Source organism: Melopsittacus undulatus, chromosome 10 (assembly GCF_012275295.1).
Source record: "Melopsittacus undulatus isolate bMelUnd1 chromosome 10, bMelUnd1.mat.Z, whole genome shotgun sequence".
Taxonomy (NCBI): domain Eukaryota; kingdom Metazoa; phylum Chordata; class Aves; order Psittaciformes; family Psittaculidae; genus Melopsittacus; species Melopsittacus undulatus.
This window is the reverse complement of record NC_047536.1, coordinates 23,210,092-23,236,401: the sequence shown is the minus strand read 5'-3', so window position 1 is coordinate 23,236,401 and position 26,310 is coordinate 23,210,092. Positions and strand designations below refer to the sequence as shown.

At 46.4% G+C, this 26,310-nt stretch overlaps 1 protein-coding gene across 2 annotated transcripts in view; it reads right to left on the bottom strand.

Annotated features, from left to right (window-relative positions):
• RALY (RALY heterogeneous nuclear ribonucleoprotein) overlaps positions 1-26,310 on the bottom strand; it is a 122,778-nt gene that overhangs the window by 73,799 nt on the left and 22,669 nt on the right. Inside the window, exon 2 of one of the 2 annotated variants that reach the window (XM_034066608.1) lies at positions 5,820-5,910. The exons of the other annotated variant lie outside the window; for it this stretch is intronic. The gene's annotated coding sequence lies outside the window, so the exon portion shown is untranslated. The remainder of the gene's footprint in view (positions 1-5,819; positions 5,911-26,310) is intronic. 2 annotated transcript variants of the gene reach the window in all.

Below are 26,310 nucleotides of genomic sequence, written 5' to 3'. Positions count from 1 at the left end.
TGAACACAGGGTACGTGGCATCATCCAGCATAGAATCACAGACTGGTTTCGGCTGGAAATGACCTTAAAGCTAACCCAGTTCCAGACCTCTACCACAGGCAGGGGCACCTTCCACTAGACATCCTCTAGGTGTTACAGCACACTGGGAAAAGGACCCCAGCACAACCTCTGCAGCCAGCACAAGGGCCCGTACATTAGCACTATGTCTTTCTGTCACACTGCTGCCAGGGAAAGGCCAGTGCCTCACAGAAGCAGCACAGATGATAATGAAATGCTACAGAAGGGGAATGGTATAATAAGCAACTTTTGGGCTCATTTCCTGAAATCTCCAATTGAAGCCAACCTAGAAGCAAATCTCAGGCCTGGATTTCTACCGAGGCAGGAATGTGGCCATCTGCTCGTTTGCCTTTTTTGCATTTCTTGCTAACCCTTATTTCTCTCCTTTAAAAAAAAAATAAACATTCCATGCTCTCAAGTCATATTTGATGCATCTGACAAGGTCAGAGCCTTCATACCCCATCAAGCATGTGCCGATACAGCCTTGCAAAGGGAAATCAAGAAGAGATGTGCAACCAGAGATCTATTTTCGTATTTTCATTTTACAGCATCCCCTTGACTCCTGCTTTCTGACTCACCTTCTGGCTCTGGTACTCAGATGCAGCCAAAAAGCTGCACCTGGTTAGGAGAGGACAGAGTGAACAAGCACCACTGAGATACTCACTTGTCTCCTGTCCCCAGTGCCTGAGCACCTCATAGAGTAATGTTTTCATGGTCATAACATCAGTTCTTGAGCAGAAAGGCCTTTTGGAGTCTGAGCAGTGAGAAATTCAGGCCCAGCTCCTCAACACTGCCTGGAAAATTTTCATGGCTGAAGCCCAGCCAACCAGCCAGAGAACTTGGGAAAACTGTGATGGAGAACTTGAGCCCTGAGGCAGACACTTAAACACATCTCCATCCAGCATTAAATCCTGTCCTATGGCCATTCTCTCCACAACACACAATTACTGTTCAAGTGGGCAGCAACTGGTTCATGACAGGAGATGCAGAAACCACCTCGTAGGTGATGGTGAAAACAAACCAAAATGGTGAGGACATGGAGTTTCAGAAAGAGGTGAGAAGAACCCATCCCTAGTCCTGACAGCCATCAGCTTGTGCCTCTAAGAAGCATTTAAGGTGTTAATAAATGCAACTCACTGCACTCCAAGCCTGTAAGTACCCCGTGAGTTCTTCACAAACTCACTCCAGCAATGAACGCATATACACAGCCAGGGATACAGCTCTGACAGACCATGAACACCTGGGGCAGCTCTGAACTTCCCTCTGGAGCAATGCAGAAACTTCTAAGGTTCCATTCTGCAAACATAAAGCTCCAGCACAGGCATTATCCTCAACTCTAGCAGAAGAAAAGACTTGTATGATCATCTGTCTGCTAGTGCACTGTCTTAAACTGAATTAACCTTCAAGTCTTCAGAAGCTCTGAGAAACCGGTCATTTCAAGAAGCAAATGCAGAAATTAAAACCACAAAAATCCTCAAATCAGATAATTTAAATTGAGATGTCATTTTTATAAGATCAAGTTTTGTAGAAAACTGACTTCTCAGATACAGTATTCAGTATGAATTGCTTGCTCAGCTCTTAAAAGAATTAAACATTGTGGTTGATCACAGGAAACCAAATTAGCTCTAGAAATTAAGTGGTGGCTCAGGAAGGTGTTATTAACCCATGGCTTGCTTTGAGCAGAAGAGTTTTGACTGAATTTATAGCTTCAGATTAGACATATGTTTGAGTCTTTTGAGCTTGCAAGGTTTTAAATCCCAAACCAGGCACAGGGCAATGCACTGGATCATGTATGCTATGTGAAGGCAGGTCTGATTTTTCTGCTCAGCCTTATTGTCCTTAAATAACAGCAAATGCTCTGCTCTTCTCATCTATCAAGGAATGACTGAGCTACATAACCTTCTGCTTGCAGATGCACAATCCATGTCAGGGGGTTGGAACTAGATGAGCTTTAAAGTCACTTCCAACCCAGTTCAGTGTGTCAGCACTTGGCTCTCACTGGAAAACCTGATCCTTTATCAGAACTGCTGGGTTCCCATTCGAAGCCAGCTAAGCTCAGCTCTGCATAGGCAGAACACACATGGGGGCAAAGGCAGGGGATAGCTCCATTGCAGAGAACTTCAGAGCTGGCTGACACCAGGGTCTGATCCTGCAGATCACAGACCTCGTGCTTGCAACTGCAATTATCTTCAATCAAAACAACCCCTGACACACTCTGCTTTCCAAACAAAACTGAGTTCAAAATTCACCTGCTTCCCTGCAGACAGTGGTCATGGACCATGGTCTCTGCGTGAGGAGAGTGCTCCTCTCACCTTGTGTTTGCTAGGCAGAGCTCACAGGCAAGCATGAACCTACTCCACACAAAACCTGCTCCAGATGAACCAGCTGCCTGGGAACACACTCCAGCCAAGCACTTATAAGTACTGTACATGCAATTAGATTACTTCCAGCACAGACATGTGGGCAATCCTTCTAGTGAGTCTACTTAGAAAGGATTTTAAACTGGGTCTTTGCATTTATTTACTGTAGGTAAAGATTGGTGAGCGTTAGCCACTAAAGACAACCAAATTTTACTGTGTTCCTGCAAATACTTTAATTTTACAAAGTCGCTATCAGAAATATGTGGACCTGGTAACAGGGCTCCAAAAGCAAAGTGCACTGCACCCTGCTCTGAACTACTGGGTATTTCAGTTTCACCTGGTCCTCTACTGTAATCCCTGTGCTCAGAAGGGATGCTGCTGATGAGATACTGCATTCAATTATCTTCCAAAGAGAAAAGAAATTAAGAACTTGTGCATATACATATCAGAATCCCCACTGCAGAAATCCTGCCATCTAATTGCCTACAGAGAAATAAATTCTTTATATTATAAAAAAGGAAAACAAGCCACAAAGGGCAAAGCCAGCCTGCACCAGCCACACACTACCTGCCCACACTTGTAGGAATGTTATTTCTGTCAAGTGAGCGTTGCAAACAGGAGAGCCAGCAATCAACAGGGGGCTATCCTTGCTCTCATGGCTCTGCACACTGCTGCTCCTAAAGGTCTGAGGTTGTTTTCTGATAGTTCATGACACCTCGGAGGCTCTGGAATGAGTTACAGCTTTATAGTGAGATACATCAGCTCTCCTATGGCACGTTCATTTCCTTGACAAAGGGATCCCAGGCACAGAGAGGCTTGTTTAGAGCTGATGATGAACACTGCAAGGCACCATTCATATCCTGCAGCCTCCTCCACACCGGCTATTGCAGCCCTTACCCAGAGCCTGCACCCACAGCATCCACTAGGCCCCAATACCTGCACCCTCCTCCTGACCTGCACTGTCTTTTCTAAATTAAGCAGACCTGTTACATCGCTTCCTTCCTTGGCCCACAGGGTGCTAAGAAGGTCACTACCAGATCGTAGCTTAAAGGGCTACTGAGTGCCATCCTAATCCTGGAAGGACAGGAACTGCTGGAGCTGATAAATGACCGGAGCAAGCAATTACAGCCTGGCTTTATGTGTGATTAGACACTGCAATGGCACACTCCAACACTGTGGCTTTTCTAAGACAGACAATTTCATCCATCCAGTTTTTCTTGAGCTACCTGGGATGCTCCATGTCCTCCTCTCACTACGAGACACTTCCAAACCTGTATGGGTGGACTCGATCACAGGTATTTCTGTGACCTTCCCTGCATTGCTGCAAGAATGAGCATTTTCATCAGCCTTCCCAGCTCTCCAGAGTTAGAGCTCTTTTCCAGCGGCCTCAATGACAGATATTTTCACAGCTTTTCCTGCATCCCCCAAGAAATGGGTAGTTTCACAGCCCCATCTGAACCAGCCTTTATTCTATGCACTGCCAATGACTGGAGGGAGAAGTGGAAAGTAAAAAGGCAAATAATCAAGCAGCAGCACTCAGGAGTTCAGGAGTCTTGTGAAAGTGAAGAGCTTATGCACTGAAGAAGTTGCTGCAGTTGAAGCCCTGCAATCTGTGCACACACTTTCTTCCACTTACAGTAAATACCCTGTACAAAAGAAGGCTCCATAGTTCAAAGCACTGTTAAATATGCCAACAGTCAAACCCAAACTTTTAGAAACAACTGCCAGTGTTCCTCCTTTTTAGATGTTTTAAATATTAATAAAATAAGGTAATTCTTCAATGCTGCTGAATCCCATAATTTTATCTGCTGAGTTAAATCCTGGTCTACAGAATTAGGGCACAGGAGTTCTCTTATTCATGCAGAAAATGGCTTTTAGTCAGCTCATTTGTTTAACGTATCTGTATGTCAGAAGCTTTAAGTCCTACTTTATGTCAAGATACTTTCACCACTACTAAGGGAAGGTATATTATACTAGAAGCAGAAAATGATTTTAGACAAATCATAAGCAGACACAAATTCCCCTTCTCCTTCAACTGTCTGGTTTAGGTTTCGGAAAGTTCAGGTCAATCTTTTCCCCTCTGTTATTCAGAGTTTCCTGGATTAGATTTCCAAATAGGGCAAGAAGTGTAAAACTCTTGGATCCTATTTGCTGTAATGGCTATTTGCTGGGGTCCACCAAGCAACAGCAGAGCTCATGCCTGTATGATAACAAGTTTTACCTGATCACATTTGGGTTTTCTCACTCCTATGTAAGTTCCCAAGGCAAGAATCAACAATGATACCAATTATACCCCATGAGTTACACCAGGACTGCAAACCCTGCTCAACTGGAAACTGAGGACTTCCTTTTATCTCTCTGGAGGAGAAGTCCACTGTTGAAAACATCACACTGCTCCATACTCATGTCATGAGCTGTGCATAGGACAATTACTTGTTCACCCTCTGTGGAAGCAAACTCCAAGTTTTATTCATCTTGAGTCCATTCTCACTGAAACAAAATTCCCACAGAACCAGACTCCCAGCTCAGGTCTTCCCTGACTTCATTGCTCAGGAAGCACAGCAAGTTTCTAATAGTCACGGTGATTCCTGGACCAGCATTTCCCATCTCTTAGGTCATGCTGTCACTGGACATGATCCCTAAACCCTCTCCCATCCCTCCACAAAACCCTTTCTTCCAAGAGCCACTTTCAGCTCAGGCTGCCTGCGTGCTTTCTCCAGCCCATCTGCAAGAGGATGCTTGCTTACCCTGTGCACAAGCAGCACCAGGGTTGTGATCAAACTGGGGGCACCTCCTTTGCCACCACGCTAGCTCTGTAAGGTATGAGTCAGCCTCAAGCACAGTGTCCCCATGCACAGCACTTCTCCCCAATTGCTCTTTGCAACCTCATGCTCTGGTGTGTGCATCAGGGAAGTCAAGAGCAGAGCCCACCTCTGCATTACCCAGAGCTCACATTCATAGTCATGTTCACTCACAGCAAACCAAAACTTACAACTTTTAGAAGAAATACAAGCAATAAATCAGAAATGAAAACATGCTGCAACCACCATGCCCAAAACACTCACAATCTGCTCATCAGGTTGTAATTAAAGCAACCCTGTTTCTGTAGCCAATAGCACACGAGGGAATCACAGATTCTCAGCACATCCATCAATCTCTGACTCCTTGAACGCTTACATCAGGCCAAGATGAGGCCACTTTCAGCACACTCTAAGAGAGAACACCTTCAGCCTGAATACAGCACAAAGCCCACTCCTCCAATTCAGCACCTCAAGCAAGGTGCCCTTGCTGCCCCTAATCTCACCACCAAGTCATGCCTCGCACAACAGAACAGCAGGGAATTACAGGGATCTCTCCCACCATTCCTCATGTCTAAAGGCACCTCAAGACACAGCTACTCACCGGGACTGGTGTGGGCACTTGGGGTTTGTCAGTCCTTCCCGTCACCGGTCTGGGAGCAGGCACAGAACCCCTCTATGGTCTCAGCTTCACCCTGCAAGAATCAGGACACAGAGGTTTTGGTGCCAGTGGTGGTAAGCAGATAATCCAGTACTTTCTAACCCTCAGTAGGGAAGGGTGCACTGTACTGGAAAGACAAGCTGCTGGCTGGTTGTCTGCAAGGATCAGACCTAGGGCTTTCTGAGCTAAGACCATGAGCTGCTTAGCAAGGAGCTCAACCCAGAGCAGACAACTAGTTGTGTTCACAGGGCTCAGTGCTCGGGTAGCTGCTGAGGAGGTGGTCCAGGTTGGCTCGGTCATAAGAAATCCCACAGGAACTGCTGAACATCGTGTTCATACTTGCAGAGAGCAAGGTATCCAGCAGATAGGAGCAGGCGACAATTGCTGGTCATGATGGCTGGGATTTGTTCAGGGAAAACAGGGTTTCTTCAAACTGAAAACCCTGAAAACAAGGTTTTCTTCAAGCCACTGTAAAGCAGAACATTTTTCATTGGTTTATTATTTATTTTTTTGGTTTTGAAAGTGAGAATTTTGTTTTGGGTTAAGCAAACTCAAATTGAAACATTTTGTTGATGTTATTGAAATGTTCTGCTTTACATCAGTTTCTTTAAGTCCCCCAGGCTGCCAGGATACCTCCTGGGACTTCAGTTTAAGGTGCTTTCCCTTCCCTGCCATGGGCTGAGACAGTCCATAGCTGATGAAAACTGGATCCAGGTCTCCATACACCCACTCCGGTGGCTAAGCCATTAACAAGATCCAGTGATTTAAATCTGTTCCTTAAAATCAGCCTTCTCAGCCTACTGATCTACGACAGAGGCAATAAATCACTCTGAGATTCCTGTTCTGCTTTCTCCAGTCTCCTCGAAACTGAGGATTCCCACTCCCTGCTTTCCAAGCAATGTCACCTGTGTAACCATGGATCTTACTGAAAGAGCAATACTTTTTCCAGCTTGTTCTGTAAACAACTCTGGTATATGTGCCTGATCCCATGGGAAGAGCAGGAGGGGCAGTCAGGGCTCCTGCCAGTCATCATAAACATTAGGGTGAATGGTTACAGTTCAGCCATACAGCCTGCCAGGAGACACCTCCTTACTTAGAGGCTCAATTCAGTCTCAGCTATGCCACAGCTCTGCAAAAGGTCAAACTGGAATGGAGCTTTTAATTATAACAGAGAAAGCACTCAAGAGAGAGAAATGAAGCACTGGGCTTCAACCAACAATGAGGTCATGCTATCTAGTGAGCTGAGCAGAGGTGACACACTGGCTTTCACAGCAGAAGCCTCTGCATATTGATGATCCACCCTGCACAGGGGTTCAAATCCCTGCATGAAGACGCCACCACAGTGACAAAGGCTAAAAGCAGCGGACACTGCCTCATGGCCAACATTTCCATCATCCAAAACCACAACAGAACTTCCCAGTACTGTTTTCTCAATTCCCACCCATTTAAATGGACCCATCAGTCAAGTTAATTGAGTTTCTCCAGAGATCTGGTAGTATCTCTCAGGAGCTCAACTGAGTATCAGAAGTGCTGGAATCAACAATGAGTGCATCAATGCCATGTGAATGGGCCTTCATGCAGGAGAGATGCAAAACAAGGGAGAGAATAAGTGAAACTCAAGATCAAACCAAGTCTGAGCAGAGCCCCTTAACATTAGCTCTCAGAGACAGTAAGGGATATGGAAAAGCAAATGGCCCATGGCATGCTCTAATCATGCCTGCTGGAGACCCAGAGGCTATAAGCCCACTTATCTTGCTCCTAAAGCCTTCTCCTGACGATAACACCAACTCAAAAGTGTGCAAAGGGAGGGGAACTATAGGGGCAAAAATGGACATGGTGCATGGAAGAGCATCTGACTCCTACTCTTGGCTCCACTGTGCACCTCTTTGAGACCAAGTGCCAAATTAGTGCATCTCTTTGTGTCCCTTGGGATGTTAAACTAGACCTAGGTGAGATCGACAAAGTTGACTGACAGCCTGAAGTGGAAGCTGTACAGGAGGTGGCATTGAAAACCTCACCATTAGCAAGATCAAGGCAGCTAAAACAGGGAAGTCCACCTCTGCTGCTCTGTAATCCCTCTTTTTCCTTTTGACATGAAAGACCAAACTGTCCTGCTCTCATACTCAGTTCCTCTTTATTGTGTGAGTCCTGCTGGATTGAGGCGGCAGGAGCAGCAGACTCCAGCCCTTGCAAGCCTGGAGTCAGTCACTGAAGTACTCCATGCTGTGATTTTTCTAGACTCACTTCAACCCACAATGCAAAAAGTGAAGGAAGAAGGAGGCAAGTACAGTGCCAAAACACAACATCTTTCAAACAAAGTAACTGCACTAAAACGTGTTGCTTTATTTGCACTCTGGGCTCCCAAAGCATTTCCCTTCTCTCCCTGAATGATAACAGGCATAAAATTAAATATAAATTCTCCAACAAAAAGCGAAACACACTGAAGGGTAATAAATCACAGGGACTGGATGGCATTCAGAGGAAGTTGGGGGAAGGCATAAGGAATGAAATAGTGCAGATACTGACTAAGATATATCATAGACCCTTAAAAACCCAAGACTCATCCTCAGAGCAGGGAACTGGACACACTGGGCTGAATGTTGATGAAGCAGCAAAGGAAGCTGCCTGGTGAAGCAGTGGGGTTGGAAAGTGGTGCTCATGGTCCAGCAGAGCTCAGAGCACAGCAAATGTCACGCCAGCACCACACTTGCAGCCTCCCTGCCATGCAAAGTTGAAGACCCTGATGAAAACATTTGATTTCCCCAAAGCCACAATTCTGCACCAGTCGCTAACAGCCAAGGGCAGGAGATGTGGAAACAGAAAATCTGTTGTAGGAGTTTCTAACCTATTTTGTGCAGAACAGGAGATGCATCCTTGCTCACCCAAAGGGTTACCAGGGATGTTCCCATGGGACTGGTGCTGCTCATCTTTCTCCCCAGGGCCACGTACTAAACATGAGCCTTTGCACTAGCACCAGCAGTGGGATCCATCAGGGACTCCAGAAAAGGTAGAGGGACCAGCCCAGTGCTGCCATAGGGATAGACACATTTCCAGACAGCAGCAATCAGGGACTGGATGCTCTCTCATCTGATGGCCTGAGATTCTAACATCAGCATCCCCAGTAACCCAAAACACTCTCCAAGGCACCACACAGAAGCATGATACTCTGGAAACACCACACATCAGCACTGATTTTCTTCTAAATCACCTTTAATTTAATTCTGCAGGCACCTCCTACTTCATTAAATTTAAAGATCTTTCTCTCCAGGGGTTTTCTCCTCAACTGGGACAGGAAATGAAGAGTCAGAAAATACAATTTAATTGGGGATGAAGCTTCATCTTACCACTGCCTGTCATAATTATGTGTCATTTAAAACCAAGCAAAACGGCACCAGCTCTGTGTGCACGTAGAAAAGGTTGACACCAGGAGAACGTCTACAGCAAGAATCAGATGGTGTAACTTGAAACCTCTCTTTGGTTGCTTCTTTCCTTTGTTCCCTCAAACTTCTCAGGAAAAAATCCTTTTGGAATGAGAGAGAAGAAGTGGCATCATTCAGCAATGAAACACGTTTGTCAAGTTAATGCTGAGGGTTTCAGTCAACCTTCTGCCCAGAGCAGAATCAAGGAAGAGCAAGGAGTGCTGTGTATATGGGTTATGCTGCTTGTTGAAAGGGAAAGGAGGCCTGCAGTTCATCCTTTGAGCTGCTAGGGAGCCCCCATGGGATTTAGGACTACTTCCCAAACCAGCTTCCACCACAGAGGCTTTTCCATCTGAGGAAAGGCAAAATCAGAGTCATTACATGTATCCCTCCATGCTGAGATCTTGTCAGGCATGGGCTTTCCATGAGAGCTTGGAGCTGTTTGTGCCTCAGCCTCTCTTCTACACAAATCCCCTTCCAAAATCTGCAGGTGGGAATTCCACCAGAGCACTAGGAGAGACCACCATGGAACATGGAGAAACCAAACCATTCCACCTCAAAACAAACACAGAGCAGCTCAGTCCAGAGCATGAGCATCCCCAGGCTCCTCTGTCTGCTTGGTTGGTCTGACAGGACTGTGCACTCCTCCTGAAAATGAGACGCCTAAACTCGAGGCAGAGCAGAGATGTCTGTGCTTTTGTGCCTTTCTGGCTGTTATCACCAACACTCGGGATTTAAATAGTTCGCATTTTTCTAACAAGTGTCTTTTCCATACTTCCGACCACAGGAGGTAAAATAGGGATGAACTCCATTTAACTGATGCACTTTAATTTGTTGCCTGTGGTTGTCAAAACCCTGCACTTACATTCTGATGCAAATTCACGGCCTTTCAGCTTAAGCAATACATCAGTTTGGCTTTAGTCTTTGAGTCATCCTTTAATGTCATATTTTCTCCCCAGTGAATCAATATTCAGATTCTCTAATTGGAATTTCTCTGCTCATTCAACCTCGGGCTAGGTTTGTTTAGCAGCCGAGCGCATCAGGCACTCTTACTGACTGAACCAGAGGAGCCAAACTTGGCACAGTAGCTTTTAGGCAGAGATGGGATGAGGGATGGGTCAGTTTTCCTGTTCCACTTCAAGGGGCAAAGATACAGGTCACCATTGTTTCTAATTTTAAACCACAACATCTCCATCTTCTGGCTGCAAGTTCTCTCCTGCTGTCAAAAGGTCACCAGGCCAACTGGAAAGGTATATGTCACAGCCCTGCTAATCCAGAGGCACCTTACAGAACAGATGGAACAGATCAGTGGCCAGCAGCACTGCAGGTTGAGTGAAGCGTTGCAGACAGACCTGGCCTTTAAGGTACCAACCAGAAAGAAGACAGGCTGAGAGAGCTGTGCTGGGTCAGCCTACAGAAGAGAAGGTTCCTTAAGGGGAGACCTTAGAGCAGCTCCAGTGCCTAAAGGGGCTGCAGGAAACCTGGAGAGGGGCTTGGGACAAGGGCCTGTAGGGATGGGCCAAGGGGAATGGCTTGAACCTGCCAGAACAGGGGAGACTGAGATGAGCTCTTAGGCAGAAGCTCTTCCCTGTGAGGGTGCTGAGGCGCTGGCACAGGGTGCCCAGAGAAGCTGTGGCTGCCCCATCCCTGGCAGTGTTCAAGGCCAGGTTGGACACAGGGGCTTGGAGCAAGCTGCTCCAGTGGAAGGTGTCCCTGCCCGTGGCAGGGGCTGGAATTGGATGAGCTTTAAGGTCCCTTCCAACACTGGGCTGGGATTCTATAACCTGCAGCTATCAATAAAGAATGTGCAGCAAGGTGATGATCCCATGCTCAGCTCAGGATCTCCTCCCATCACCTGCTGCCAGCTGTCAGCAGTAAATATTTCTATGGAACTGCAGATGCCCAGTACTCTCTCTGAAACAACTTTCCCACTCCTCCTCACTCAGTTTATTTTGCCATGCAGACTGATGAAATCCACCACTGATGGATGAGTAAACAGACTGACCATGCTTCTTTAAATTAAATAGGAATTGCAAACTGGCCCCTGGTCTGCAACATGAACACACGCATCTCCTGGAGCCCAAGCTGCTTCTCTCTCCATTGCTGGCCCAGCACTGACACTGCCTGTGGCAGTGGACAGAGCAACTCCAGACCCATGCCAGCCTCCAGACATGCCCCCTTGGGAACCTGGGACAACCCCAATGTGGAAACAGAATGAAAAGCATCTCAATATCTCTGGCCAGCCACAGTTCATCCTATCTGTAAAACACAGAGGGCTCAGCTACCAGGGCAAGAGGTGCCTGCTGATGCACCCAGAGACAGAAGGGAAAAGGAAACCCTAAACTCCCTGTCAAAACTTCTGCAGCAGAGATAAGTGCTTTATACACATTTATCCCCACACCCAATTATCAGCTCAGTTTAGCATTTGAGTTTACATAGCTCTGGTCCAGCAGACCTGCTGTTGTTCCGCCTCTCTAGCTCTTTTATGTATGCATGATCCAGTTCCTAAATCATTCTTAATAGCTTCTTTACTCGCGTGCCCTCCCGTCTAATTCCAGCACAAGGCAAGGCAGAGATATGAAAAAGATGACATTTTTCTTTTGAGTAATTTGCAGTGGATTTCTTGCCTGCTTGATGTAGTCATTTTGTTCCCTGCACTGATGTGACATTAATTATTGTTAAATATTCTTATCTGTTACATTCAGCTCTGTTTAGATAAAGGTCAGTGCATGAACCCCTGACAGTGCTTGCCGCTGCCATGTTCTAAAGCCAATTTGTCATTCTCTCCCTTCAATACCTTCAGTGTAGTTTCAGTCCATTTTTTCCCATTAATTCAGGCACAGTAGAGAGCCATTAAAAAAATGCAAAATATCTCAGCTGTTCAGACTGGCACTTGGACAGGAAATTATTAGCTTGGGTAGCACCAGTTGCACAGGGAGGTCAGGTAATAGTGCCCCTGCAAATCCAGCAGCAGACTCTTGTTAAGGATCTGCATGGCTGTCCCTGCAAAATAAATATGTATTTCTGCTTTAACTGAAAACCAGCTAACCTTGTGTAGCCTGCAATGCCTTCTCTCAGCTTGGTTTGCAGCGGGATAACAACATAAGCCCACACCACCCTCTCTTGGCAGAGGACAAGAAGGGCAAGCTCAAGCCATCGTCACCAAATCTGCAAGATCAGAATGTGATGGTGTGATCCATCTGCCTGGGACCTGAGGAGCAACTGGACTCACATGAACCCAATTGCACTGAGTAAAACCTACGCCTGCATCTGCTCAGTCTTGCTTTCTGTCTCTCTGACTGAATAATCCCTGTGCATCCCTTCCCACGATAGCACTTGCAGGATGGGGATGGGGATGCTGGGGCACCCTGGCTGGGACTCGTCCCATCACCCTGTACCCTGCCTGCTCTAGGACACCTCAATGGGCCAAAACAACACCTCTGTAATATTACAGGTACATATTACGAGCACAGGCACTGCAGGCTAGCAAGCCAACAGAAAGCAGCCTGTCACCTTGAATGGCTCCCTCCCAGGGTACAAGATGATCATACAGTCTTTCAGGGACATTCATCAGTGTGGCACAAACAACAGGCCTTAGGACACTGTGTCTGCACCAGCGGAGGGCAGGGAGCTGACACAATTCCCAGGTCATCTTATACCAGCAGCCACCGGGACAAGGAATGGGGCTGGCAGCCCCCAGTGCCTTATAAACCTGTTTTACTGCTTGGCTGAAGCTCGTATGCTTTTATGCCTCCATCCAGCAAAGTGCTTCAGCATGTACTTAACTCCAAGCACACAAATAGCCTTAATTCCATCGAGGGAGCCATTCAGCTGCTTAAATTGAAGTCCATGCCTAAGCGAGCACCTGAGTAAGGACTTTGGTGCAGAAATAGGGAGCAAAGAGGATGGTGAGGAGCTGAGCCTGCAGCCTCACCAAGCTGGTGATGAGACCTGGGATAGAGATACTCAGACAGGGCAGGGGGGTCCAAAAGCAGGACCAGGAAAATGCAAGGGCTGAGAGGGTGAATTCTGGTACATGAGTCCAGAAGGATGAAAAGGTGAATTTAGCATGACTGAAACTGACATACAATAAACATGTGCTCATTCCAGCATTTGCCAAATAGAAGAACATTTGATCATTTATTCAAAGTGACATTTCATTCTGCATTGTGCTAAATCATTTTGGGCTTTTAAATAAAGGAGAATGAACTCCTAAACTCATCCCCCTCTCAGTAGAATATAAACAAACACTGCATTTTGCTGAATGTAATCAAGTGTGGGTTTTTTTTTTTTGTTCCTCCATTTCTTTGTATATGAATGAGATAAAAGATAGAAGGAAAAAATCACACTGGGTCCCCTCAGTGCTAGGCTCAAGAAGGAAAGTCCGGTTCACACTGGTCCCTGCACGTGCAGTCCTGGATGAGCACACACACCATGATTCCTGCTCCATGCAGACCTGCAGGTACCCAGACATGTACTACAGGAGACATGTGCAGTGCAGAAGCCCCAGCACTGAACAGTTTCAGTCTGTACCTGACCCTTGGGTCCTTGCCTTGTGACCACAGACCACTCTGCACTCAAAGGCTCCTCTGCCTTATGTCACTCCATAAGTAAGTGCCTTCCTCACCCTTTCACAAAGACTCCTATTCAGCACAACCATCAATAAGCTCCCGGGCAAGTGGATATTCACATCTCAGGTCCTCAGCTCAGCTACACCGGTACAAGTGGGAAGAAACCGCATTGCCACCCTCTCCTTTTCTAAATTGGGACACAGAGAAGGGCAAGAGCTGGCTTCACGCGTTCAGGAAGGTATGAGAAAACTCAGGTCCCCTCCGGCTGTGGGGACAGGATGTTCTGCAGCTAAAAATACAGAGACAAGACAAGAAGTCAAGGCTAGCAAGAGGCATTGGTAGGGTGACCAAAGACAGAAACATAGCTTGTTTGTTTATATAGCCAGTGACTGTCCAACAAGAGAGGCTGAAACCTCCACACATGCTGTCTGCGTGACAGACAGTCTCCTACCAGCTGTAGGAGTCCAATTTCTGATGCAGACACAGGGGTTCCCTTTCTCTTCCCTCTTTGCAGGCTTACACCTTTCATTCAATTAATTTTAGCTGCTGCGCAAAGCAGGGTAATGCACAGGAACAGAGGGGAATGACAAGGGATGGAAATTACTGCTCTGGTAAAGGCTCTCCCCCTTCCCACCACATTAAGGAGCTTGGGATCCAGGTGTCATCAGGTTCATACTCAAACTGTGCGGAGTTTCTGGGATCCAAGAAGAAAATCTCCTAGAGGCTGTATCTTGAGCTGGGTCAGAGATGTCCTGCACTTGCACAGGATTGGGCTGCTCTGTGCTGCCCAAAGTGCTCCCATTGTGCCTTCCTCATGGGTCCTGCCCTACACCAGATGTGGGCATCTGCTGCAGATGACTTTTGGTTCTTCATCAGCCCAAAGGGCCAGAGCTCCAGGGACAAGGTCCATTGCTAAAAGCAGCAGGATACAAGTTCATGGTGGCATGGCTGGCAGATGGTAGCCCTAAAGAACAGCCCACTCTGGCATAGCCATGTCCCATGGCTACCGCTCAACCAGCTCATGGATGGCCACAGCTGATAAGACACAGGCATCAACCACACACGAATGAAGCATCCCTCAAAACCTGAGCAAGAGGAGCAGCCAGGCCATGTGTATTCCCTGCCATGAGAATTTTGCCTGCACCACAAATCCTTCACTACAAAAGGGCAGAAAGATGCAAATATGCCTGAAGGAATATTTTGCTGCATTTGGGACAGTCTCTCAAGTACTGACTTCCCCCCAATAGCTGCTGCATATGTAACTGTATACCAGTATCCCAGTGAATATCAGGCCTGACACTGGTTTATCTAGGGTGGAAGCTGTGGTCTGTAAAGCTTTCTTCTGGTTTTCCCACCAATTTTCAAGTTTCAGCAAAATGCTGCAAAAGGCCATGATAAGATTAAGGTTTTCTCAGCCTGATTTTGCTCCTGTCTTGATATTAGAGGAGTCTGGGTAATCACAAGGAAAGCCTAAGAACAGACGAGACCCAGGGGGTTGCTGCTTGGCAGAGTCCTCTCCTCCAATAACACCTGCAAAGTTTCATTTACCAAGGTTAAACAGTGCTGTGCCAGAGCCCAGCGGGTGTTGGGAAGCAGCAGCTGGGGCTGCAGGGAAGATGAGGCATCCTGCTCACTGTCAGCATCATTTAGAACAGCAAACTCTGAGCTAAGAGGACTCAAGAAGCTTTCAGAAGTCTGGCCATGAGCAGCAAAGGGTCCTGCTGAATTAGCTGCATGGAGCAGTGCATCAACAGCCAGGGGATGGACAGGGTATAATTTATTACCCGTGACAGACATGAAGGATTTAACAACGGCCAGGCGTAAGTGATACAAAGGACTGGAGACCTTTGGCTGGTGGCTGAACCCTTGGACACATTTCTGTAATGAGACATGTGTCCTTCCCACAGGCTTTGAGGCCAGCAGGAAAGAAATCAGTGCAGCATCTCTACGGCCTGAGAAGACTTCAGGTCAACCCTTTCTTATGGCCAACCTCCATTGGAAACCCAGGCACAGCCTTCATACCTCCACAGTGAAGTGTCCTCTGTAGAATGCTTGGGTGTTACAGCACATGGGGGGCAGGTCCTGCTGGAGCAATGCTTGGCTGGGGTGCAAGGTATGCAAGAGCTGGGGACCACAAGAGCTGTTGACCAAAAGGTCACATCATGTGTTGGTGCCAGTGTGCCAGCTCCCAGAACTGGGACCTATCCCTCTCCGAAGCAAGAGGCATGGCATGACACGAGCCTGTAAGCTCAAGCATCAGATTTTTGGCAGGGAGAGCATCTCCTCTGTCCCCTAAGTCACAGCTGGATGCACCATTTGTAGTAAACCCTCCTTGTATGCTGTGTATCACCTCCCACCAAAATCCTAATGGGCTTTTGAATCCAGAGACTGCCAGGCCTCCCTTCTCTTCCCACTTGATCTGTGCGGCTGCAATCAGCACACATCCACATCCCAAGTCAAACACGCATCCCCAGTTCAACTCAGGTCAGGATACAGTGATCCATATCACATTTTAATTTAGGTTCCAGAACTAGCACTTGCCAAAATGTCACGAGTGCTTCTGTGATAAGTATTTGACGTCTCATCCCCAAAATACTTCTAATTGCAATGCCTCAGAGGGCTTTTCCAAGAGAACTGCATATACACAGGGCTGGGATGCAGCAAGCTGAGGGCTGTGCAACACCGCTACAACAAGTGGTCTAGAGGTTCACCAAATAACTGCAGGTACATCAGAAACAAACCCCTGGGAACACACATACCATGTATTTAAGTAAAGAAACAAGAAGGGGGTTTCTGAAAGGAAAGAGGAAACTTGCTTGCAAGTTAAGATGGTTGCAGCCATTAGAGTTCAGCTCCCCTCAGCTGACATAAATGAGCAAAATGCTGACACCAAGATGCAGACATAAAAACCACCATGGGAGCACCACAAGGAGCCTCTGGAACCCGCTATATGCCAGGCTAAGCTTTCCATACAAGGCTCTTCAATTCAATTTGTCTTACTTCATTAACCTCAATGGATTTACACCCGAGACCATCACTGAAAAAATCAATTATCTATCTATTTAACCTCACTGCCCTGATATTATTCCCTCTGTCCCACATTTGGCTCTCCTCTGACATCTGAATTCTTGCAGACCTGACAAATTTGGGTGCAGTCTCCATGCTGCAAGACAAAATTCCTCCTGCATTCACCAAGGCAAGGAAAGGATAAAGCCATTTTTACAAGAATGATTTCAGCAATAAAGTACTGCACCAAGTACCAGGCTTGGGGCAAGCTGCTCTAGTGGAAGGTGTCCCTACCTGTGGCAGGGGCTTGGAACTAGATGAGCTTGAAGGTCCCTTCCAACCCAAACCATTCTGGGATTCTATGAAAAATATTACTAGACAATCCCAGACCTCTAAGCACAGCTGTTCCCTCTATAACTTGTACTCGACTACAGGCATTAAGGTTTGTGCCTTGCTCTAAGAAACCATTTCTTCCTGATCGGAATGCTGCAGGAGCTCCTGTAACAGCAGGCACTGCATTAGAGCTGGAAGGAAGAATCAATAGACCAGAGCATCAGTTAGCAGAGGCCTGACAAGCTGCCTGGCACCCAGACAGTGCAGCTGGTGCTGGTTTTCTGCTCACTGCAGTGGTTCTGTGCTTTTACCTCACTGCTGATGGCAGACACCTTGCAGGAAAAGCGGGTCTGAGAAGTTTTAGACAACAGGGTTTCATCAGATCGGTGCCATCCACTCCTGACTTTGGTGCACTGAAAGCCACAGGAGGAAAGATCTTCAGCGTGGGATAAATAATTGCTTGGGCTGCTTTGGTCTTTGAGAATAGACCAGATCAGTTAGAGCTGACATGAAAATGAAGCACAGGCACCTCTGCTGCCCTACCACCACTAAGCTTCAGACGCAAAATCCACTAAAACCCAGCTCAGTGGCCACCTGAAAGCTTGGTCCAGGTGCAAGACCACAGTTCCCCAAAGCCTTGGCCAGCTGGGAGAGTCGTTTCTCATCCCCATCTCACACAGACACCTCTTGACAGCCCCCTTACAAGGACCAGCATTTCTAACACAGCTACACGAGATTCAGCTTGTCTGTGTAGACCTCCCAGGGGTGCCCACAAGAGCTGGTGCTTGCACAGCTCCCAGCTAGGGAGGCAGATATTAATTCTGTACTAAATTAGGTGGGTTGTTGTACACAAGCAATTTCTTTTTTTTTTTTGTTTTTTAATGAAATGGGTGTATCATTATGATTAGGCACAGTCGTTACCTTCAGCCTTTAATTAGATTTGTGTAATTAGAAAGTCACTGAGTTATTTCACACAGTGGAACAAATATTGCTTGGATGGGATTATGGAAGACATCAACACAGATTTCTCTGTAGCTCCCAGAGCTGTCTGATAATCTGAAACAAATGACATCTTCGATTTTGAGACCTTCTCAAGGTGCGCAGAATGCTTAACTTCTGGCACGTTTTTCATGGCTAAGAGGCAGAAATCAGGCAACAGCAAGTGGAAAATGTCATAACCACTTCCTACTGGCATCTCCTCCTCCTGCTGAGATGATGATGCCCAAATGGAGTAACTGGGAGGTTGATGTTGCAGTTTCCAGTGTTGCACTGTAGGCATCAGCCCCAAACACCTGTCTGGACACACTGTGATGTACACGGCCAGGAGGAAGGAAACTCCCCAGGTCACTGCTGCAGCTTGGACACACAGACAGGACATTCATATACCAAATACAGTGAAGGTCATTTGGAGAAAGCCTGATGGTTCAGAAGACTTTTCCAAGAGACCAGACAGACCCATACACCTCAGATCCAGTTCCACTGCTGCACCAGCTGGGAAGCATCAACAGGAAGTATCAAGCAAGCTGATTGCTTGGTTTTGGCTTGTTTATCCTTGAAACAAAAGCTGAGGGGTGAGACAGCTGCCTTCCACAGGGACAAGCATCAGGCCAGATGGAAAGTTATTCGAGCTAAAGGAAAGACTGCAACATGGAGAAATGGCTACAAGCTGGCTGTGAACAGGCTCAAGCAATAAAGCCCTCAGCTACCAGCACAGAGGGGCTGTACTAATCCTCATCTCTTCTCCCAAGATAAAGCTGCTGGTTTGGGGTTATTTATGACCATTTATGGGACAGAAAAAATAAACTACTCAAGTTGGGGGCTCCTTTGCAGTTCTTCAAGCCAATGCCCAGTGTGCAGCAGTCCAAGGAGCTGATCCAGCCATGCTTGGTTTGGTTGGTTGCTTTAGTCTCTGATAACTTCTAGCTCCTCCTGATTGTCATGATGAACATTCAGTTAGGAGAAACACCATTTGGAGTTTTAGTGTCAGCACACTTTTCCTGACCATGGGATGCAACAGGCATGAGGCTGCCATATAAGAACAAATGCTTTCACTTTTTTTTTCAGGTTTGAGCTAAGGAGACACACATTCAGATGTCCTGGAACAGATCAAGCTTAAAACAAACATTCACTGCAGCATTGCTACTGATATACAAGTAAGTTAGCCCTGCCAGCCAGAGGTTTCAAATAGATGGAAAAAAGAGGGGGGTCTGGAGTTTCAGTTTCTTTTTGTTTGGTTGGGTCTTAATATCTGACATTAGTAATCAGAAAAGAAAAAGTAATTCCCTGAGGTCATTTGCACAATAGGTACCTTCCTCCTTCCATCAAATCCTATTACCAAGATGGAAGAAAGAGGACATTTTTTCCAACAAATGTGGTATTTGCTTAAGGTCCATTCAGAGAGTGAACAGCTATTTACTCATATATATAAATATATCTTGGAGCCTCTGTGTATGTCTACACACAAGAGAGCTCCCTCATGGCCTCCTGTCAGAAACATCTTATTACACTTCATCTCAGCACAGCCCTTCCAGAAGCAACCCCTCCTTAGAGCAATATTCTTCTCTTTCTCTTGTGGATCCCCAGGTACTACAGGCTAAATAAGTTAAAGCAAAACCATTACAGTATAAAAAGCGTACCTAATCATTCTTCTTCGGACATACGTGAACCCAGAGCTTTCCCCTACATCCACTCTTTCTGGAAGGAACATCTTTGATTTTGAAAAAGACTGCATCTCATCTTGTACCTACAGCAAATGCTGCTTGGCTCAGATAGATTTTGCTTCCACATCTTCCCATGCACAGACATGGACAGAGTGCCCCTGCAGTCGGGTGATGCTACAAATCAAGTAGCCACATCAGAAGTCCATTTTTCAGAGCCAGCTCATGGTCCTCCTAGACATCTCCTCATGCTCTGTAACACAGATGCTTCTAACACTGCAGACAAGGGGGGACACTGAAACCCAAAGTCATTTTAACTCACCCCAAGCATCTTGTGGCATAGCCAGGAGCAGAATGTGGACTCGCCCCACAGCATCACAGCATAGAAAAGTTCCACAAGCTCTTTCTCCTGTGATAGCTGCTGGCACATCCCTGCACCAAGCACCTGTAATGCGTGAAGTGCTCCCTGCACCCCAGAGGAGAACACCAAAAGCACAAAGCATTCAGGAAAGCAACAAGAAAATTCTCTCCAATGAGACTTGAGCATGATGTTTTCCCATTAGACTATTTTTACAGCTGGGGAAATCAAGCAAAGACAAGAAATGGCCCTTAGCCATGGAGTTAGCTGCTGGCAAGAGAACAGCCAGATGTACTAGCACATTTACACACCACTGCCTTACTACTCTGAGGAATATCTGCACATTAAGTAACTTCTCCTACTTAAGCAAGGGATGGTGTAGCACAGCCAACGTGGCAAGGCTTTGCTTAGTGATGAGGTGGTCCACACCTTCTCCTGGGGTAGTCAAATAGCCCATAGCTAACATGGATAACATCGACACTCTGGCTTGGCTCCAGCTGTGAGAGGCTATGGCAGGATTTGCACAAAGCTGTACGAGATAAAGAAAGGCAACTCTAACCAGTGGAGAAAACAAAGCTTCTAAAATCAGAGCCCTTTCCTTCAGAGTTTTTCCATTAAACTGCTTCTCACGCAGCAGTGCTGGTGGGTGGGAAAAGGAGGAACCAGTTATGTAAACAACTCACAGTGGTAACAGCATTTGACTAAGAAGCACTTTAAAGAAAGTCCTTAACAAACATTTGAAGGACCCCTAATACATGTTTGCAGTCATGTCTGGAGCTAATTTAAACAAAATGTTTATTTGCACAACCAGGTGAGAGTCAAAATTTTGCTTTCTTCCTCTTCTGCAGCTTTCCTTTATGTACATAGCCCCTACTACTTAAATTCCTCCCAGTCCTATTCATGGGAGTAGAACTTTTCCTCCCCACCTGGGAGCTTTCAAGCTTGAAGTGCTCATTGCAATCACAGCCCTGAGTGACTCTTAGAAACACTCTAACTTCTCAGGCCAATCACAAATAAGCAGCACAGCTTGAACGTCAAACAATTTTTGAAGCTGAACTCTAAGAGCTCTTCATCAAACCCATCTGATGAACAAGCCTGGGTGAAAACTCATGTCTGGAGAGGTGGCTGATGCAGCGGAGGAAGCCACATCCATCAGGAGCTACAGCTTGGGGTGGTTTCTCATAGCATGTCATGTCTTCCTCCTGATAACTAGTGCTCATTGAGCTTTAGGGCAGTACCAAAGAACTCAGGCAGCCACCCATGAGATGAGCTGTTCCAAGTCTGTCTTCCAAATAGGACCATATACATCTTGAACATGACGTTTCACAAAGTAAGTCTCCCAACGGGCAATGAGAAACTGGGCTGGTACTCAATGGGTGCCCTGGCTGACTGATGCACAGCCAGCTCCTCACAGGTACCAACTGCTGGGAGGGGACCCATCCCTTCAGGTGGGCAGGACAGGACTGCCCACCTTCAAAGCTACAAGGATGAGCAGCAGCAGCATGAGTTAAAGATGTGAGTGAGAGCATGTATCCTCCAATATGGACAGTACCTGAATCACTGTGCTGAACCCCACACAATGGGCACCCAACACAGAAGTAATGGGAGGAAGGTATTTGCTTAGTAAACAGAGTAAGGTTACAAACTGTCTTAGGACAGAAGTCCATTTTCACTTCACTTAAAGGCAGAAATATTTCACTTGTTGTCCAAAACTACTCATCAAAACAGTCTACAGAACACGAGGTGATGGGCTCTGAAAGGAAGACAGTGGAAATTAGTTTGGGGAAAACCCCCAAATCACTGCTGCGTAACTGATTTCAGTAGAAATCTGATCTGCAAAACTGAGAGAATTAGAATCACAGAATAGTTTGGGTTTGAAGGGACTACTCATCAACTCATCACTGGCCTCCACTTGGATATCAAGCTGCTGATCACAGCTCTGAGTGTGACCATCCAGCCAGTTTCATATCCGAGTGGACATGAATTTACATATCTGTTACACCTAGGAATGAAGAGTTATTATTCAAATACTCAAACTTTCAAAATTCTATGGCTTGCTGATGTTGAAAGAATCTTCTGCTTTTCCTCTGGTATAAAGCATTCAGTCCTGGTCAGGCAAAAACCATAAAGGGTCACTTCCACAAATTGCCTTCATTCCCCATGATGTCCTAGTAATAGCAATAAGCATTATAAAAGACTCCATCACAAGCAGAAACTTGAAACAAAAGTTGGATCTTCAAATCAGACTTTTGAATGGAACACTTTTCCACTCAGCAGTTTTCCTGGCACATCGATATTTCCCCAAACATTTCAAATTTGATATAAAAAGTTAGACCTCCTCATTCAGGATCTCTTCTTGACTGATTGCATGAAATGATCATACAGTGACGAGTAAGTATTGATTTACCTCAAGGTGCTAAGTGGGTGGTGATTAGAAGAGGACAGCTTTTATACACTCTGGGAGAAATGCATCTCTCAGCTGCACATCCCACATGGTGTATAATGACAGTGCCACAGGGCCACCACAATAGGTCTCTCCAGTCTGTATCCCTGTCAAAACCCTTGCCCAGTAAGGTCATCTTTTATTTGTTGTTTCTGTGCACTCAGGAATCTGTTTTCTTAATTTTTTAATTGTTTTTTCTTTTCATTGCGAACTGCTGGAAACAAATCACCAGCAATGCCTGTGGCTGCTCACTACTCTAAGCTGTGCGAGATCTGCCTGTCTTCTTCCAGTTACAGGATCTACCTTGTGTAAGCCTCATCCCTGCACTTTGCCAAAAACAGCCTGTGCCAGTGCTGCTCCATCCTGTAGCACAAACAGGAGGAGCTGGCAACAGCTTCAGAATGATGGAGCTGCTGAACATCACCCAAGCAGGACGAGCAGAGTGCTGTTTTCTGAAGTTACATACAATGTGGTGGATGAAGAGCCTCCAAGGTTTGGACCTCTGTCTGTAGGGATGGTGGGGGGTTTGCTACAGCCTGAAGGGTGAAAACAGGAGAAGAGCTCACAGTGAGGTTTTGGGAGAGACCCTTGGACAAGGACTTTTGGGATAGAGAAGCCTGATGAGGAGGACTCCCATGGGTCAAACACAAGGTGGCCCTCTGCTAGTATGCTGTGAAAGACAAGTCCATCCAAGCAAGAAAGACCAACCCACACCACCATTCCCAGATCTTTCCTCGGTCCAGACATGTCTCCTACAGCTTCTGTGACAACTCAGACTGGACTAGGGGCCTCCATAGGTTCCTTCCTACCTAAATTGCTTCATTATAGAAATCAGGAAAACTGCACTGGGACGGCAGGACTTTCCTCTTGGTTGTGAGATGCCTGGATGTCCATAGGCTGCAGAACAACAGGCAAACAGAGAATTTTAACTCTCTAGAGATAAATATGAATGGCTTTTCTGAGTGGCAGTAAAATGTCCCCCTACCTGAATATGCTTCTGAAAGCAAATGGGGAATGAGAAACCTCTGAAGGAAACATCAGCCCCTCTTCCAGCATACCATGTGTGTTATCTGCAACATAAGCCCTGCTGTAGGAATCATGCCAGCCACCCCCATGGTATCTGCATGGTGCAGCACCCATGAAGCAGCTCAAAACTTCCACAATATCCCAAACATGAGCTGCTTACATGGCCTGTTAGCAAACTGCAGACAGTTAACACTGAGGAACCCAGCAGCAAAAATGACTCTATGGCTCCAATCCAGCTCTTCACTGGGATGGTCCCACAAGTGAACCATTGTCTGATGTGAAGCAGTGGTGTGTGAGGGGACCAGACAGTTCAGCTGGAGTCAGCAACTAACTAAAGCTGTCCCCTGCTTGCTCAGCAGCCCTCAGCAGAGCTCTCCTGGCTCACTTTACTGATGTACACACACAGTTTCTCCTTGCCAAGACAGATGGGTGTACAGAGGGGACAGCCCAAAGCATGTACCCATCACCCAGACCTGATCCCCAGCACACATTGGTCCTGGCAGCCACCCGCTTTAGATAAGCATTTCCCTGATTTCAAAAAGCATCATCCCCATTTTGATTTAGCCCAGTTTGTCCTAAATTGATTTCCCATTCCTGCTGCCTTAAGGGAAGAGGAAAACAGATTGGAAGTGTATTTCTGATTCATACAGCTACGCTGTTTAGAAAATGCACAGGTCTTGTTGAGGCAGGAATATCAGCCTGGGATTCCTACTTCTGTGTGTGGGGAAATAACCTTTTCTCCAACGCTGCTGTGCTTTCAAGGGCAGTCAGGATCATGGGCCTGTTTCCACCTTGAGCTAACTTGCCTGCTCCCAGCCAGGACATCACTATTCAAAGGGCAGGTTGTTGCTATATTTACTTTTCTGCCTGTTTTCCCGGAATCTAGCCTAAAACAAACTTTATTGGTACTAAAGCTGGATCATATGAAACATACTGCAGAATACATTAGGGGAGAGATAGAGCCACCTATCTTTATATGATAAATATCTATATATAGGGCTCAGCAACTATCTTTATTGCTGGCAGTACACATGGCTTATCCTTCTGCATTCCCTCTGGCTGCTCGGCTTGGCTTTTCAAAAACACCTAGGGAAGGCAAGTGATCAAATACCCTTGGAATTCATTAAGATGCAAGTGAGATGCAAGTCAGTGAGATACTTGGGCCCCACAGAGAGTCCTGCCATTAAACATGATATATTAAATACATTCTTACCTTCATATTATGCCTCTCATTTCAAGGGAGCCCAAAACACTTTGCCAGCATGACATATGCTGTCCTCACCTGCAGGAGCATATCTGGACTGAGATAGTGGCTGTTATTCAACATCCTCCACAACAGCTCAGTGCTAACCTTACCCAGCCTCACAGAAGAGGTGGCACCACAACAGCATCCCCGTCACCCACCTGGTGTCCTACTGTCACCTATGGTGCCCCTGCTCTAGAAATGAGAAAAGCTTTCCATGAGCCATTATGCTCAGCCAAGTTCTTTAACCCATCTGTTCACTGGGCATAAAGTCTCTTCTACACACAACTGCCACTGTAGCTCAAGGCTGGCTTCCTTCCTGGGCTGTATGGGCAGGAGGAATAACGATTATGGACATTAAGCTATTTCCTACTCTAACAAAATCCAAACAAAAGAAGATCTGAAACCTACCAGTGTTTCTAGTGCATGTGAGCATAAATTCCACTTAAAGCACTGGGACAATGGGAATATCTAAAATCACTACAGCTGCTTTCCTCTTTTCCGGTTTAAATGGCCTACTGGCCGCATTCAAGTCATGCTATAAAACCTGGTAGTTCTTTGGCATCAGCACCCATCCTTGCATGTGGACCTGCAAGATTTATCTCTCATATCACAAAACAGCTGTTAGCCTTTAACTATGGTGCCAGTTCAAAACCGGGCAAGAAATCCAAATGCATCAGCCATTCTTCTGTGCTGGGCTGCTACACAGATTAGACAGTATCAGGCAGCAAAGATGATGAACTGATTGGCAATATTGTGTGTGGATAAGCACGCAAAGGCCATGAAGGCCCTGACCCAGCCTTGAACTTACAGCCGAGGACTCAGGAGATCCTCAGAACAGGAACAACCCCTGGGTCTCCATTGCTTGTTGATGGAAAACTGTAGACACTCATCACCTCTTTCTATCCCACCTACTCCAAGTATAACTTGCTCAGAACACAACAAAATAATGCCCTTTGCACACTGAGACCCTGACACTAACAGGAGCAGCCACAGAGCTACTACTGACCAAGGGCACATTAAAACCAGTAACATATCTGTATTTGACCAAAATTCCTTTTATAGACACATTTCACCTCCAAAAAGACATGGTCATGCTCTGTTCATTTTCATTGGAACATGGAAGGAACAAGGAACTGGAAAAGCTACTGCAATGGTTTAAACTGAGAGAGAGTAGATTTATATTAGAGATTAGGGAAAGGTTCTTCCCTGTGAGGGTGCTGAGGCACTGGCACAGGGTGCCCAGAGAAGCTGTGGCTGCCCCATCCCTGGCAGTGTTCAAGGCCAGGTTGGACACAGGGGCTTGGAGCAAGCTGCTCCAGTGGAAGGTGTCCCTGCCTGTGGCAGGGGTTGGAGCTGGAGGAGCTTTAAGGTCCCT